This window comes from Gymnogyps californianus, chromosome 1 (genome assembly GCF_018139145.2).
Source record: "Gymnogyps californianus isolate 813 chromosome 1, ASM1813914v2, whole genome shotgun sequence".
Lineage (NCBI taxonomy): Eukaryota > Metazoa > Chordata > Aves > Accipitriformes > Cathartidae > Gymnogyps > Gymnogyps californianus.
In genome coordinates, this window is record NC_059471.1 from 188,161,275 (window position 1) to 188,179,714 (window position 18,440).

Genomic DNA, 18,440 nt, shown 5'->3' on the forward strand with positions numbered 1-18,440 from the left:
CTGATCTAGCTTGTTGCCTCCAGCTGCTCATCACTTTTCACTGTCTGGAAGATACGCCCCCAAAGCAGGAGGCAGAAGGAGCACACTCTAAAACTAAAGAAAATCAACTGAAGAGAGAAAATCACCTTCACCAGGAGATTCAGCTGAACTGTGCAACAGCACTGATCAGGGATGTTCACAAGTCAAAATGGGAAAACTGTTTTTGGTGAGGTTTGTTTGGCTTGGCGGGGGCGGGGGGGGGGAGGATATTATAAGGACAAGCTAATTAATAACCTGGAGACCATGAAATATTAGCTGAATAAGGACTCCTCAAAAGTGCATTTATTAACTTTATTTGACTTTATTAGTCAAATAAAAATAATAATTATTTACTTTGCAAGTTACAAAATCCAACCAGTGCTTTTTCAAACAGCTTTTTCTGGCAGCTAAAAGGATGATCGTGCCAGAACTATATTCTAATGGAAGTTCTACCTGTATTTTCATTGAAAGCTGAAAAAATAATAGCCCATTTGCAGAAAAAAAGACTCTGATTTTAATCTTTCTTTAGAACAGTTTTATATTACACAGGACTCAAGACTGAGTTCCTAAACCATTCAAAACAAAAATGCAAAACTGTCCTGAGTTGGTAAATATATGATTTTTTAAACACAAAGAGAAGTTCTGTAATAATTTAATTATGCTAAAAGAGCAATTTATTACTATGCAATCCCCCTTTTTTTTAAGAAATATGGTATACAGTCGGGGCAATAAAATTATTTATGTTTTGAGATTCCATAATGCTTTGTCTCACTGATAATTTCTTTTATAAAGTACCATATGAGACTATATTTTACTAGAAACATGTTTTAAGATATAAGTTGAGAGAAGTTGGCCATTAATTCTGTTCTGTCTGATTAGACACTATGAAAATTATTAAATTAATATCTTCCATCAGTGATAAAGGCAAACAATAGTTCAAAAAATATTTCATTTTCTCTTCCATTCATCTTCATGAATATAGAATAGTAGATTGTGATAAAGTTTTGTACCTTTACAGACTTCATGCACAAGAAGGGTGAAAGGATTTGAAAGTTAATTCTGCTGACATGTTTACCTCATAAATGTCAGGAAAACAGTATGGTAAATGCCAGTCAGTGACTCCATCTCAGACCGGACACAATCTCCTACCCCCAAATAATCTCCTCCTTTATTATGATTAGGTAATCACTAACAGGAAGGGAAAAAAAGAAAAGAAAAATCTTTTTGCAGTAAGTACTTGGAAACAAAGACAAAGAATTTGGTCTGCATGAATAAGTCTTTCAGAGGTTTGCAGACACCCTGTGAAAATAGAAAGTCTTAACACAGATGTATAGTATGTTCTTTAAGGTTTAAGGCAAAAAGAAAAAGATTACAGAGTGCAGTAATTATCATTGGTTCTTTTTATTATTTCTACAACATAGGAAAATATGTATTTCTTTTCTACTCTTGAAATAACCATCATAAAACAGAAAAATTTGCTACAATTATGCAAAAATAAAGTCTCTTACAGCGATTAAAGAGGAATTATGCACAAATTCTCATATTGAAAAAAGCAGATGATTGTACACAAGAAGTTTTGACAGAGGAAATAGAATTAAAATTGATGATGTTAATAAATGTATTAAGGGAATAGGGGAGAAAAAAAGAAATGGAAAAGAAACAGAAGCAGCAGTTCTAATTATCTACTTTACTAGATAGGACTGATACTGCATGGATAAATCCCTCTGTAAGCTCAGCAGATAAATGTAAAACTTTCTGCCATTTCATGTATGGGGTATATAAATCACCAGATTTTTCCCACATGTAGGTCCAATAGAAAAAATTCAAGATATATCGTAAACAAAAAGGACCTGTATACCTGTGAAGAGGCAAGAAAACCTATTTTCCTAAGACAATTCCTTCAAAACGTTAATGTAGTATTTGCATAGGGCAGTTATCTAGGGACTTTGCATCCACTTCAGCAATCTTCCTGCAAAAACTGTCCTGTGGAATGCAAGTGAAATTTGAAAACAAAGTTTTACTCAAGGTTTTCACTGTATGAATCAGTAACAAACTGCGGCAATAAGCTCATGTTACAGTAAATTGGATCATCCATTATCTATTATTGTTTTTAATTTTCAAGATAATTTCATTGTTGAATTACTCCACAACAGATCGATAAACCATTCATGCAAGCAAACCAGGCTACAGGCTTCAGAAAGCCATATTCGTTTAATGACAGTAGGTTATTTTTAATTATTGTTGCAAAGACTATGTTGACTTTTTTTAAGAACAAAAAACCCCAAACTTGTAGTTTCCTCTCCTATGAGGAGAGCACAAATTGTTTCATAATCAAAATTAGTCAGCTAGTAACACTGCCCTTCTCTCACATGAATCTTGCAGAAATTAAACACTTTAATCTCTGGCGTAAACTGCAAGGAGGAGACCACGTGTGTGTGCTACATTGACAATACGGCTCTTGCTCTAAATGTACAAACTACCATTCATTCATTTCACTTGCTAACCATTTTAGCTAGACATGCTGAAAGCAAACTATTACCTATCTTTTTGTGCAATCCTGCAAGGCCAGATTACTAATACAAATTGTACAACATCATTTCTGAGAAGTGTTGATTCAGCCCTTTTTCTTAAGGATAGCTTTGCAGGCAACTGCCATCCACTTTTTAGGTTTAGGACCATTTAAATACATAACAGTTACAAGTATAATGATCAATACTTCTGTGAAAAATTAATACAATATACAGTGAAAAATGACTTTGGAATGCTTCTAGCACTCTTCAACGACAACAACAAAACCTAACAAGCCAAATATCAATTAAAAGTACAATTAGCTCATCAGGAATTTTACATTAACTCCTTCTGAGAGGCCGTTGCTACAAAAGAAATGCAGTCAATAATGTACTGTATATTTTGAAAGTAAAGTAAAAGCCTATTTTTCTTTCTTAGTTGAGTGTTCTTAATCTCATTTCTCTGACTTTGTCTGTAATCTTGACCTCTTTGTCAGCTCTCACACATGAAGTATTTAATTAAATTTAGAAGATGTCTGAATGAATTCTTAGGAGAACAATTGGTGTAAGTAATAATTAACTTAGTATTTGTTAATCTCATATCCAGTTCATTAGCATGACTTATAATTACTGAACAATCTTTTAAATTTCAGAAAACCTCTACTAATAAAGAGTAGTCTTTCACTTTCTGAAACCTACTACCTTTGAAGTAAAAATAAATAAAGACTGTTTAATACCTCATACCCTTCCCATTTTAAAGGTTCGCTTTAGGAATAGCACAGGCAAAGACATTAAAATACCCAGATTTTGATACATAGTATTCAAGCGTCTGTTAAAAACCTTATTGGTGTGTGCAAAAAAATATTTCAGGTTTTACTGAAGTCTTTGACAGGTTAGTAATAACCACCTATGCTACTGTTGCTCAAACTGTAGTTAAACTCTCACTGGTTTAAGAACAGTCTATGAGAGTTGCAATAATTTTCTTGATCAGAACGTAATTGAATTACATTTATCTTTTTAGTCATTTTTACAGAAATTGGTCTGAAATGCTGATTTTTTTTTCTTACATCTGAGGTATATTTTGAACCTTTGCAAAGGTTTTTTTCTCTATGATTTAATAGTTAACAGATGTACTTATATCTATGCTTGGCTGAGAAATAATTTCAATCGTGACAGTCAAAAATGAGCTCTATATGGTATTCTAACCACCTGCCCACAAGCAAGAAAAATCTGCTTTTTTAGGATGTGGTACCAGTGCCAAAGCAAGCAACTTGGCTCAGCTAAGTTGGATGAGGAATGATTGCCTTCAGTTTGATTTGACCTTGAAAAATCAGAAGGTCTCAGCAATCTGCATACCTTTGGGTGTCATCAGGAAACAGACACTGTAGATAATTTCCTCTGTTTGCACAGGAGATAATAAACAAATACAAACTCTTTCGGAAAATAGGTAGTCTCTATCATACTTAAGAGCAACTTTTTTCAAACAACATAAATTGCTGTACATGGAAGTTTTCCACATACATCCATCTTCATCAAATTCACAGAATGAAAAAATAGCAAGATATACAATTTCAGGTGACACCCAGATCCCAAGACATGAACCTTATTGTAATATATCACGTAAATTGTATTAGTATCACCACAGGGAATCTTCCACATGACACTAAACACCTTCCAACCCCTAAGAAATCTCTTTTTTCTCTTCCAACACACACATACAGCCATCTGTGTCTTTTTACTTTAACCGTTCCCTTACATATACTATATTCCTTTGACCACAAGCTGTTATTTAAATCAGCTGCTTTTAGAAGACAGGGTTATGCATGTGAAGCAACTAAATATTTTTTTTTTTTCTGAAGACCAGGTTAACAGACTATGCATGAGAGTATCTCAATAGGTTAGGGAATATTCTCTGGTTGTGTGCAGCTATTAACTTTTGCCTCAGAGCTGAACCGTGTTTTCCTTAAAAGCTGCAGATCACTCAGGTATTGAGAGGCCTGACTTTAAAACCTGCATCCAAGCTGAGAACTGGGGAAGTGCTGGAGGAGACCTCATGTTTGGGATACCGCTTCTGAAGCATTGCCAGATCTGATATATTGAGAAGGGAACCCCCAAAGAAGACACACCAGAATGACAGAAATGACAGAATCTGAAACAAGAGACTCCGATTCAGTGAGATTAGGAGCAGCCATTACGGAGGCAGAGATTTCCTTTGCCTATACTTGGGCAAATTTTTGAATGTCTGAACCTTGGAGGTTTCACCTTTTGCAATGAAAGATTTTGAAGTTGCAGAAAGAATGACGACTAATTTACTGGTTTCCTCATTCAGAACAGAAATACAATAAAAACACAGCCTTTTGTAATAAATAAGCTAAGCAATTAAAGCAAGCAAGATACCAAACTGCAAATGGGATCTCTTTTTTCCCAGCTAAAGCATTCGTACCAAAGTGACGCACCAGTGTAGGTTCCTATGACTCAGCAGTCCTATGACTAAGAATAAGTAGAAATCTGATATGGAAATTATGGGACATGTTTGTAGCTCTGTTTTATTAATTAGATAATTTCTCATAAAGCATGTCGTTCAAAACAAAATAATTACTTAGCCATTACTTGCTTCACCAGCTTCTTCAAAATTGCAGTTAATCACTTTTAAAACATACAATATTCAAGAAAGTCACTGGATTTCAACTTAAATTAAAAAGCAGTCTAATCAGATACTGATATTTACACTTTTTGCCAATTACCTGCTGTGTGAAAGTTAGTTAAATTTTCAAAAGCATGCATCATGTATTGCATCAGATAGCTTTTAAACTATATTTCTACCAGATGGCTATACCACATTGAGTGAGGTATACAAATGCGATTATATCACTATTTTGCAGGACAGTGTAATGCAGCCAATTACAGCATAACATTTTGAAACCAGAAGAAATGTAGTCATGCAAAATTTTGTATATTACAGCTGTTGCTAATGCAGCTGTCCTTTATATGGGTTAATAGAACCTAGATTTCATTTTCACTAGGGCTTTCTTTATACTACATTGGCAGAGCAATGAGAACTGGGAATATCAATTCTAAGGCCAGAAGATACCAATGTGATGACCCAGTTTGAAATATGGATAAGTACAACCCTCAGACTTTCAGGCAGTAATTCATGATTACTGAATAATTCACTATTAATTGATATCTTAAGCATGCATTGTTAAGTGAATTTAAAATTTCCATTATTTCACATCAAGATGTGCTTTATAAATGACACTTGCATTACAAAATATCTGATATTTTTATTATTATAACTAGTACATATTGCTAGTTTCACAGACATATGACTAGATGAAAAGAACTTCATCTGACTAAACATATAAGCCTAAGTTGTGTTCCAAAACGCTGCCATCCAAAAAGCACTCCGCTTTTATAAAAATGGGAATGAAGATAACTTTGATGCACACATGTCAGTGATAGGGAGAAATTATTTTTAGTGCCACATTACAAACAGGTACAGAAGCTACCCTTCAAAGTTTAGCATAATAAATCTATCTTGGCAAAGACTTATCCCCCCCCACCAAAACGGAAAGTTAGGAAAATATGAAAATATATTCTGTACATCCACTTGTATATTAATAACTTTTTTTTATATATGACCTGATGAACCACTTACTCTCTGCAAGGTTTATTCTGACCTATTTTTTTACCTATTTTATACATACAGTTAAATAGAGATATGAAAATACACATGATCCACATCACATACACATCAAAATAAAATCAGGTTTCTTAAGCCATACCACTTTAACTTCTGACCCCTGACCCCATATATTTTTCCTCAGTGCACTCCTCTGCTACCTTTAAAATCTGTCTGATTATGAATGCTAGTTTCGTCATCTCACTTTTTCTTAAGGCACACAAAACGACCACCCAATTAAACTACAATAAATAGATTAAAATGTTTGTCTGAATACCAACTAGCTATAGAAACAAAAATTGAATTAGAAAACCTTTTAAATGCTCTATACAATATAGTTGATAGTTTGTACAACAATATTTTTAAGTCAACACTATTTACAGTTAATCAAGTCCATACATCATCATATTATTTATACTTGTTTCATTTCTCAGTATATGGCAGCATTGTTGTTACCGTATTTGGATGAAAGTACTGCAAATAATACAGATGAATATACAAGATTGCCTACCAAGACTTCCATTTTATTAAAGAGATTCGTCAGATTTTGCCTTCAAGCCTTTCTGTAACTGAGGTTTTTTTCTTTTGTAAAATAACCGGTCATTCGTTATTCCTAAACATGTAAATGAAAATATGGCAACAATGTTAAAGGCCTTTCTACAAAATTTCTTCCACCTATTCTAGCAGTGTAACAAAATAAATGTACGTGACAGTATTGTGCATATTTATCTAAAATGATAAAATGATTGAAAGGACAAAGAACAAGCCAGCTCATCTACTAGAGATATTAGCCTCATTTCAAGTCTGGAGTTCTCTTGATAACACCCCATTTTGTACCAGACAGGGTACTGCTACATAGAAGAGACTAGAAATAATTATAAGAGAGAAAAGATGAGAGATCATTGCTTATGAGAATCACAGAATTTATGGGATCATTGCTACGAGCAAAAGTATCTTTGACAGATCAGTTTCCCAGCAAAGGTTGTTAATCATACCTCTGAATCCAGATATATTTGACAAAAACATACCAAAGACTTAGACTGCAAAAAGAAGGAGGAATCATTGCCCCTGTCTTAATATCACATAATTTCGCAGATATTTTCTCAAATTTCTGTTCAAGGCTAATTTCAACACAATTCATTTTTATATTCTTTTTCTTTCTTCCTTTCTTTCCTGAATTTTCAAAATATACTGAAAACTCTCAGGCTTTTTAATGAGCAAGCAGCTATGGAGCTGCTGTTGCTTTATATAATCAATGTACTTGATACAATATGCTCTTTGTCTCAATGTGCTACTCCTTCATATATCTCTTTCTTGAGAAGTTTTTCATTATTTCTGCCATTCACTATGAATTTTTCCCAAAGATAAAATTTCATTTAATCTTTGATGATAACTATATGAGGTGATAATATTTCTAGATCGTATTTTATATTCTTTACATATTCTACTCTGCTGTCATGGTTTAACCCCAGTCAGCAACTAAGCACCATGTAGCCGCTTCCCCTCCCCCCTCCCAGTGGGGTGAGGAGGAGGAAAGGAAAAAAAAAAACTCGTGGGTTGAGATAAGAACAGTTTAATAACTAAAGTAAAATATAATACTAACAATAGTAATAATGAAATATAATAATAATAATAATAATAATAATAATGAAAAGGAATATAACAAAAAAAGGAAGGGGGGGGAAGAAAAAAACCCAGTGATGCACAATGCAATTGCTCACCACCTGCTGACCAATGCCCAGTTAGTTCCCGAGCCGCGATCTGTGCCTCCTGGCCAACTCCCCCCTGTTTATATACTGAGCATGACGTTCCATGGTATGGAATACCCCTTTGGCTAGTTCAGGTCAGCTGCCCCGGCTCTGCTCCCTCCCAGCTTCTTGCACACCTGCTTGCTGGCAGAGCATGGGAAACTGGAAAGTCCTTGGCTTAAGATAAGTGCTACTTAGCAACAACTAAAACATCAGAGTGTTATCAACATCATTCTCACACTAAATCCAAAACCCAGCACTGTACCAGCTACTAAGAAGAGAGTTAACTCTGTCCCAGCTGAAACCAGGACATCTGCTTTAAAGACATGTTGCATATCTAGGGCCTAGGTTTTGCCCCTTTTTTGATACTTTTACCCATACGTATATATTCACATCATCTGGACTCGATGATCTTGAAGGTCTTTTCCAACCGAAATGATTCTATGACCACAAAGGTCTATTATACAGGTGCTGGCAAGCATTCTGTGAGTTGAGGTAAAAAAGCTACAGCTGCCCGAAGTTATTTTCTAGGTCTTGTGAACAGTAGAGCTGCAGCGGCAGTATCAACCAGCAATGCCAGGGGATCTGGATTTTAAAGAAATAATTTCTCCTTGGGTAAAATTTCTTTGTATTCATTTGCAGTCACTTTTTATTATTCCTATTTCCAGCCTTACCTTGCCTTTCTGTATGTTTTTCAACTCATCCTACGTCCCTTCAGAAACTACATAAAAGACCACTGCACATCACCATGCACATAACATTTAGCAGCACAGGAATTTCCCTCTGTTCCTGAAAGTTTTGCTTACATAGTCGGGAGGCATGGGGCTACCTCAAGCATTTAATATTGCTCCTTCCTGCAAAGCAGAACTCATTTTGCTCCTACTGCTAAGAATGATCAACTAACAGTAGCTTCACTCCCACAGATGACATCATCCCTTTTTCCTGTAACATTTATGTGTGGTTTCGTTCTTGGGTCTTCTACACTATTCCCTTCATATTGTGTGCCACTTTATTTTCCCTGCATGTGTTTCATCTGTTCTAGCACTAACAGCATTCTCATTTTATGATCCTTTCCATGGCAGCTCTCCTCAACCCTTTTAGGAAAATGTAATTTTGGTGAATTTTTAATGAAACTATGGATGATTTCTGCTAACCTGTACTTGAAATCACACAGATAAGCTCAGAATCTGGTCTTTCTTTTTTTATCCAAATTGAATAAACTTATAGCAAAATACTGCGGAGGTGACACTGTGGAATACCTGTTCAAGGACCATATTCCTTTCAAGGTACATATCACAGAATCATAGAATGGTTTGGGTTGGAAGGGACCTTTAAAGGTCATCTAGTCCAACCCTCCCTGCAATAAGCAGGGACATCTTCTACAAGATCAGGTTGCTCAGAGCCCCGTCCAGCCTGACCTAGAATGTTTCCAGGGATGGGGCATCTACCACCTCTCTGGACAACCTGTTCCAGTGTTTCACCACACTCATTGTAAAAATTTTTTTCCTCTTATCTAGTCTAAATCTACCCTCTTTTAGATTAAAACCATTACCCCTTGTCCTATCTCAACAGGCCCTACTAAAAAGTTTGTCCCCATATATAACTTGCATTACTGCCTCTAACTGTATTGAGAGTATTTTTATTTAAAACAAGTATTAGAAAATTCTAAATTTGATATCAATATGTATTCTGCAATTTGTTCAACATTGGATACTATTTAAAGATAACTGCATGTATTATATGTATGTGAATATAAATATTCATACACACTTTTACACAAATCTGTCACTCCCATTTGAGATACTGAAACTCCTTCATTCTTTTGCTCAGCACATTCTTTTAATCAGAAGAACCATAATTATTTTCAGGATAAATTAAAACAAAACCGAAACAGTAATTTTGTGTTGAAAAAAAGAGCAATATCTCATCTGTTGCATTCACCTAATTTAAACGGCTAACCAGCTTACTGATTCAGCAAAAAGAAAACATACAATATCTCATTTTTCTCTACTAGTCTTTCACTTGTGAATCTGTCTGATTCCAACTGCCAACACTGTTCCCTTTCAAGTTAAGATTATGAAAATTATTCAGTTTGCTTCTTTTGATAAAAGTCCCATTAACCAAATGAGTGTATCATTTCATTACCTTCTCACATTTCTCTACTAAATTATATTGATAATTAACATGGCAGGTTTTTGCTAATATCATTAACAGCTATTAACAATATCATATTATATCTTATATTAGATGGGAATCATTTGTTAGATTCATTATCATTAGCTTCATAATTTTACCAAAGTAAAAACTTACTAGTTATTCTAGGTCATCTAAGTAAAATTACCAAACCCTACCATCACTGTCTGATTGGAAATTTTATATCTGCAAGAATGAGAGGATAAATAGAGACCAAAAAGGTACTGGTATCAAAAAGATTAATTCTTGCACCCCACATCCTCTCTTTATTAATACTGATTCAACTGGAAAAACGCTGGATAAAAGTTTAGCTTTAGACACGTTTGAAGGAATTGAAGACAGTTGTTTTGAAGTGAACAGTTAAGATTTACAGTACTGTAAACAACACCAAGATTTCACCACATACTTGATGGTTTGGGCTTAATGACATACTGCAGCAATACCTTCCTTTTTCCCTCTTTCAGTATCAGATGTAGAAATTTTCCTCTCAGTAATGCCTATGCCAACCTAAGAAAATAGATGGTCCAACTTTTTTCTAGATTAAAAGTTGTGGAAGTTAAAAGTCAACTCAGCAGTTAATCTCCAGCCTGCAGAATCTGCAAGTATTAAATAAAGCCCTCTATAAAGCTCTTCTTGCTTGAACTCACTGTTTCTTCTCACCCAACTCCTGTCCCTTAGCAGTTCTTCTGCCATTTCTTCGGCCACAAGTTTTAAAAATTCTTTGTATCCCAGAGGGGAAAATCATGGCATCTACCGCCTTGGACAACCCCGTTGGCCTATTCCTCTTCTGAGGAAATGCTGAATGGAGAATAGCTCTCTTTTTTTCAAAAAGTGGTGATAGAGGTGGTCACAGCAGCAGTGCCTCTTCATCAGTGCCAGAGGTTACTGGGCTAGAAGTTAAAGCTCTTGTATTCTGATTCCTGGGTCCTCCTCAGCTTAAGGTTGTTTGAATCCCAAACACTAGACATAGGCAGAGGATGAAGAGAAACGTCAAATCCAACTGTTGAGGCCAGATCATTGTGCAGCCAGGGAAAACTATGCAATCAAGGAGAAAAAGACTTGCTTGCATAGAGGTGTCATTCCAGACTTCTAATGTAGGTATCCCTTTTATAATACTGTCCTGGTTTCAGCTAGGACAGAGTTAATTTTCATCTTACTGCATTAAAACACAGACAAACCCTTCTGGGTGATCACAAATCAGGCCTTTTCTCCTCCCAGCAAGGCTGCACTAACAACTGGACTAGAACCACTCTCTCTTTGTTGCCTACTCTCTTTCTGAATCTCTTCCAATTAAATTTCAACCAGCTCTTTCAATCCTCAACTCACCTCCTGGAGGTGAGCATGGGGACACGAAGTCACCATGAGTTTGGTGATTATGGCATTCTCCAGCAATAAGAAAGAGTGGGGTCAAACCCCACTCAGACTTTACAAGATGTTAGTTGTGCTCTTGATTGCATCTAATTTGGTGTCTAGGCATTGTCTGCTAAACTACCTGGCACTTCTGTCCACGTGTAGCTGCTTATAATAAAGTACCAAAGAACTGCTGGAGTACCAGACCTCTGTCTGGGACAGAAGTGGGACTGATGGCAACAAGTCTGCATTTAGCTGAGATTCAGATGGTCTGGATTTTACTGAGCCCATGGAGCCTGAAACAGGGCACTGTGCTATACAAATGAAAGTACTATATATACACCAGATATATATATTAACATTCAGCACAATCTAACCAGTCCTTCCAAGACTGACAACGTACTTGCTCATTGACGTAAAAGGGCCTTTCAAAATATTTTTTATAAGTTATCTACTCTGCAAAGACTCTAGAACAACTTACTCAGGACTGAGAAAAAGCAAGATCCATGACTCTGTAGAGCTTATTTAATAAATAGTGAAGAGAGATTCTGCGGAGTTTCTCATGTCAGAATGGCATTTGCAACTGCTAAAAGAAGTTTTAACACATCACAAAGAACAATGCCCCATCTGTTTTTTTGGAACCTTGTAAGAAGATGAGCATTGTGAATAGATGTCTCAGTTAAAAACAGATTCTTGTAGACTTGTGACTGCTAAGAGAGTCTAGCAATATCTCTGCCTAGCTCCAACTGTAAGAAATAATTCCCCACCCACACATCTTTCACACAGAAGCTAATTGTTATACCGTCTTTATTGCTTAGCACTAACTAAAGGTATTAAAATTTCCTAATCTGCTTTAGGTAGTGTACACAAAATGTGGAACCTTAATAAGTGCTTTCAAGATGTATTTTTTTTTTATTTGTGGAAAGGGGACAGTTGTTATTCTCTGTATAATGGAAGCCTGAAACTTTACATGTTTCCTTCTATTAACGTTTGTTAGGAAAAAATATGAAAAGTTGCCTTTTATTGCTTTTCCTTTAAAAATGCATTTTCTTTTTTAAAGGACACTACTATCAAAAAGATAATTGAGAAGCTTGCAAGTAAGCCATAAAAAATATTAACTCTGTATTATTAAATACATGGATATTTTTGATACAAGTTATGATTATGAGTTTTAAAACTCCCAAATACGTAAACATGTTTATCTCAAATATGTAAGAAAACTTATTTAATAGTAATGAAGGTGTGGTAGAAATCAGAATGATACTTTCTGCTGAGAAAAAATTTGAAATAACTGATGTAAGATCAAGGAAAAAGAGTTACACAGTCAGAATAGAGTTTATAAATGTAATGTAACACTGGTCATAATTTGGGAAATATAATGGAAACTAAGAACAATATGAAATTTCACATAACATTCATCACAAGCTTTCCTGAAATTTTGAAAATAGACTAAATGCAAGAAAGAAGTGGGTTTACCTATTTATTTATTCATTTATTCATTTATTTTCAGTCTTTGTCTCCTGCAACAATAGCTGTTCTCATAAAAGCTCAGTTTGGATTTACAGTTGTCTGATTTTAATGTGAAAAACTTGCTCCAAAAAATCTAAAAAACAACAGGTTTCATACGGCTTCTGTTAAAAGATATGAGCACATCTATGTAGATCAGACTGCAGGAGACACCTACTTTTGAACTAGTGATGCTCTTTCAGACTGAACTTTCAAATTACAGTTTTGCAAGACTCTTTATCCTTTGAGGTTTCCCATCTTTTGTACAGATACAATGAAATTCAAGCTTGGTTTATATATCATTCTTATTTTAAAGGATATTTATATTCATGGAAAGTTAAAGTGACCTATAATACAATCTGCGATTACCAACAAATATTTTTTAAAAAAATTTCCAGGTGTGGATTTTTTTTGGCATTATCAGTGTGTAACATAGTATAAACGACTACTACTGAAATGGTTTGAAACATGGTGAAAATAGTGCCAATCAATTTGCAAATAAAAACCAAAATATAGTACAATAGTTGTAATACAGACTTCTCTGAACCAGTATTTAAATAATTCCAAAACAAACTTTCAAGAGAAAAAATATATCACTTTCAGGAGCCTTTATCATGGAACACTTTTCAAAAAATGCATTTTGGTTTGCAAAATATTTCAGCTATTTTTTTCCTGACCAGCCCTATAAAATCATGTGATTGGAGAGAGGTTTAGTTTTTATTTTTATTGGGAAACATCCACTGAAAGTTATAGATTACTTTTATAAAATATTAAGAGTGTTTAGCATCTTCTCCATCACAGCTATGATAACTGAATGTAATAAAAAAATCTTAAACTGCATGTTACAAGAAAATTTAAGTAACCAGGAATGGGTTAGTGCCTGTCCATAATAAACATGCACTGATAATGTGTAATTGTTGCTGCACTAAATATTATATAGCAACACACTTAATTCTCATTCAGTGGCTACATCCATCCTGTCTTCAGCTCACCATGCTATCTAACATGAATCCCTGTGTCCCTATGGACACCTGATGGTGCCTCAGGTTCTCACTGAAAATGCCCACAGAGCACATGGCAGACTAACCTTGATTGCCTGGATGTCTTACCTGCCCTTGGGTATGGAGCCTCCAAATCTTGCGAGAAGGAACCCACTATCACATGTCAATAAGTCAAAGTTAGATAATAACAACTACCTGGGTCCTTGTATGCCCACCTTGCTCACAGTGCATGCAGATATGTACCTGGGTCCACCTGGTGAGCAGTGAGGCATCGTATTTTCTTTCCCTGTTGTCCCCAAACCTCATTGGAGTGTCACACCCTAGGTGATTTTGGTCTAGAATAAAAACCTATGACCTTCCACAAATTGAAGCATTGAAGGATTCACGTACTCAAGAATTATCCAAGTTGAATTCAAAGTGTGTCTATTCAAGACATTTTGTTCAAAAGTTCAAGCAAGGCAAGGTGGATAAAAGAGAAGGAGTTTTGCTCGAAATGAACGTCTGTCAATTTATTTGTGGCTGATACACACTGTTCCAAAGAGACCCCTGAAATAATTTCAACTAGTAGACATAAATTACTGAATAAAAAGACTGAAATAATACCAGTAACTTTAGTTTTCAAATTTTAAAAAGAGGTGTCTCTAAGCACTTTTTTATAACTAAACTCACAGGTGCCTAATTCCATGATTTCTTCACAATTCTAATTAAACTCATTAAATAAATGATGTTGGTGCCTTCATGCCTGACAATACAAGCAAAGAATGTAGAGATCATAGCACACAACAGCTCGTTTTAATTTCTAGCCAACTGTCTGAACATTAATGCAAGATTCAGGTTCTTCCTCCTATTTTTAATCTCAGCAGAAACAGAAAAATGAGAGAGAAAAAACTCTCTTTTTCATATTTCAGGATATTGTAACTTAAATACAGGTGTGTGCATGAACATCTGAACATATACATGTTTATTCAGCATAGCCACCTTGAGTAATCTATGTGCGGGATTTTTCTAGTATTTCCTTCCACTGACGAAAATTTTTGTCTTGCACTAGAATCCTATAAAGCACACAGCAAGTGAGTAATCAGTCAGAGTGACTGGTGATTTCTGTCCCTTACTGTAACTGTATGATTACTTTAAGGGAAAAAAAAGTGATAAGCATGAATGAAACAAATATTCAAGTATTTTTATTCTTAAAAGGAGACATTTTCTAGGAGGTTTCTACAAGGAATTATTATTACTGAAATAAACAATTATAATTTGAAGTAAGCATCACGTAAACTTTTTTCTTGATGTTAGATTCATGTCTAAAATAGATACTAATATTTTTTGGTGTTTAAGTTTAAGATAACATTACAGTATATCCAAAAAGCATAATCATCATTAAACTTTTATGAGGAGTATAAGAAATGCCTTATTTCTGGGTCTGAGCAGCAGTCCATGTAGCCCTATAGTCTGTCTCCAAACAATTGCAAAAGCAGACAGTACCCAGGAAAAGCATGTTAGCCTGGCTACTCTCCATGAGCATCGAGATTTATTGTATCAGAGATGTTTGATCATACATCGTTGTCTACTTCTTTTAGTATCTATTTATTGATCTGTTATCCATTAATTTGTCTAACCCATTTTTGAACCTGCCGATACTGTCTGCCTCCACAGTCTCCTGAGGCAACAAATTCCAGAAGTTCACTATCTGCTGTGTAAAGAAGTACTTTCTTTTGTCTGTTGTAGACCAATCTCCCACCAGTCTCGTCAAGTGCCCCCAGCTTCCGTATTGTGGGATTTGGTGAACAATTTAGCTCATGCACTGCCTTCACAATTTTGTAAACCTTAGGTATTTCTCCCCTCAGCCTCTGCGAACGGAAGATTTCTTGTGTTTTCAGTTGCCAATGTCAGGCAACAGCTCCATCAACATTGTTTTTGTTGTTTTCCTCTTTAACCTCTCTCTATGTCCATCTTTAAAATCATGTCTCAAGAAGCAAGAATTGACAGTATCCTTTAGGGGTTTTATATTCCTAGCCTGTTAAGGCACACCTATATTTGCTGAATTTTTTGTTAGTTTTTCAGCTTTGGTATTACAATTTAGATCAACAGTGGAAACCTAATAAATGGAAATGCTTGATTTAGGAATAGTCTAATACTTTTCAGAGCAGCCTACTATTTGCCACATGCACCTGTCTTTAAACATTCTTTCTGAAAGAGCTCAATTACACACAGTCCAATATTGGACAATAGTAAAGAAGTGCTTCATGGAGCCTAAAAAGATTTAGAAAGCTGATCTTTGCTCTTAGGAGTAGACGTTAATAATAGCTTCTTTTTTCCTCACAACACTGGAATTTCATATTGCTTTGTTAACAGGAAAACCCTGCAAGCAGTGAAAATTTCAAACCAAAGATCCTCATAGAAATAATCTGAATCACCTACAAAAGGAAAGGGCACTGTCCTCGTTAATACTTCCACAGCATTCGGTAACCTCACAGCATTGAGTCAATTGATGTCTCATTAAACTGGTGTATTTCTCCCATTCTCCTTCTCTCCAAATACATTTTTCCATTTAATGTTACTAAACCAAGAAAATGTTAATTCAATATTAATTCTTGAAAAAGCCTTCAGAATTATTTTTTGACCATTTTAAACACCAACAGAGAACCTAATTCTGTGTCTGGTCATAGCAGCAACTTCTTTGTCATTGTGTTGTATGTTAGCAGGAACACAAGTACACTGAACCCTTTCTTGAGTCTTGTATCATTAAGAAATACTTGGCAAGTAGGGGAATTTTTGTATTTCTTTTTTGAGCCACAAAGTGCTACACAGGAAGTATTTCTGATTTTGCTTTACATAATCTTGCAATATGAGAGCAGGAAAAAATAGATAAACTTTTGTATAACAACAGAGAATCCCAGCATGCTGGTATTTCTGGAAAGAAAAGTACTATCAGCATGATCAGATGGTTCTAAAGAAGTGAGAGTACAGTGATGGGAAGCTATAGAAAAGACTTCTAATCATAAGAGCCTGAGACAGACACAAAACTCCAAATTCTTATTTACAAACCACAGAAAAGAAGAAAAAAAAATCAATCAAAATCAAAACTGTTTCTACTTATGATGGCCAGAAGAAATGTATAATTTAAGATCAAAACACAACAAAGCATATGTTCCTAAACATATTTTGAAATTATGGATATCAGGCTATGCTTGCTTTAGCAAGTGTAAACAGTCATCACCAAAAGCTGAATCTGAGGTACATGAAAGAAGAAAAAAGGATTAACATGGAATGTATCACTCCTTGAACATTACTTTGAACATTGACATTACCTTTTGTCTACATTTTAAAATTGAAGTTTTGTAAGCATCATCCAAAGCAAAAGGATCAAGAATAAGACTTCCAGTCTAATGACTTGTAGAATAAATCTATTTAAAGATTACAAATTTCAGTTTTAGATTATTAATCTCAGATTCCATAGGTTGGTGACTCAACCCAGTGGAAAATGTTTTCATGTCCCCACAGAAAGTCTGCTATTTCAGTTGCCTTCCCATTTGCATAAGGATGAAACAGATGCCTTTCACCACTCTCAGAGAGGAGAACGTTAGCCAGGAATAACATCCATAATTAAAATTTCACGAAAACCAATATATATTTTTAACAGCAAATCATGTAGAAACTCTACATTTTCTGATTTAAAAAAAAATAAATCTGAAAATAGCCTGAGTACCCCCAGTGATTTCAGAGGGAAAAAAAAATGGAGACTCATTCAGTCTGAATAGTCTACACTTCAAATGGATCTTTTGTTGAATTAAAAAATTATCTGGGACAAGAAAAAATATTTCCCCCTGATAGGTTTCTAGGCTCATTCAGGGAGAGACTTTGAACCCCTTATTTTGGGCTAGCAACCATGATTGAGCAGAAAAAAGTGACATTACAAAAAGGACTCAGATGACCTGAACCAGTTCTTGGGTTCAGAGAAAATGTCCATCAGCCCCAAACACCTACCAGGTAAAGGTGATAGACAAGAATAAACATATTAGCTATAAAGGGAGATGGCTAAAACTAGTACTGATAAAGCAGTGAGTTCAGTAAGTCGCAGCTGCCTGTTATACTATGGTATGTATTTCCCCTGGCACTTTTCTTGGAAAGCATTTGAAAGGGCCTTGATGTGAAATGGGAAAATCACTTGGAAGTTGGGGTTACTCATTCATTTTGTTCCGCATGTGGCAAGAATGATAACACTTGTTGACTTTACAGAGTAAAGTGGTCCTAACCAAAATGAGGATCCTCGGATGCTTGTCATTTTGTTCTGGAAACAATATAATTAACTATGCTATAACTTCCGCGTGGAAGACTTTACCATCCATATAGAGAAACTGCCAAAAGGTAGGGAAGAACAAGCACTATTATCCATGTTTAATAGACTGATCTAAAATGAAGAAAGTTTGTGCAAGGC

General features: G+C 35.2%; 1 protein-coding gene across 1 annotated transcript in view; it reads right to left on the reverse strand.

Annotated features, from left to right (window-relative positions):
* IMMP2L (inner mitochondrial membrane peptidase subunit 2) overlaps positions 1–18,440 on the reverse strand; it is a 475,319-nt gene that overhangs the window by 104,088 nt on the left and 352,791 nt on the right. The window lies entirely within an intron of this gene.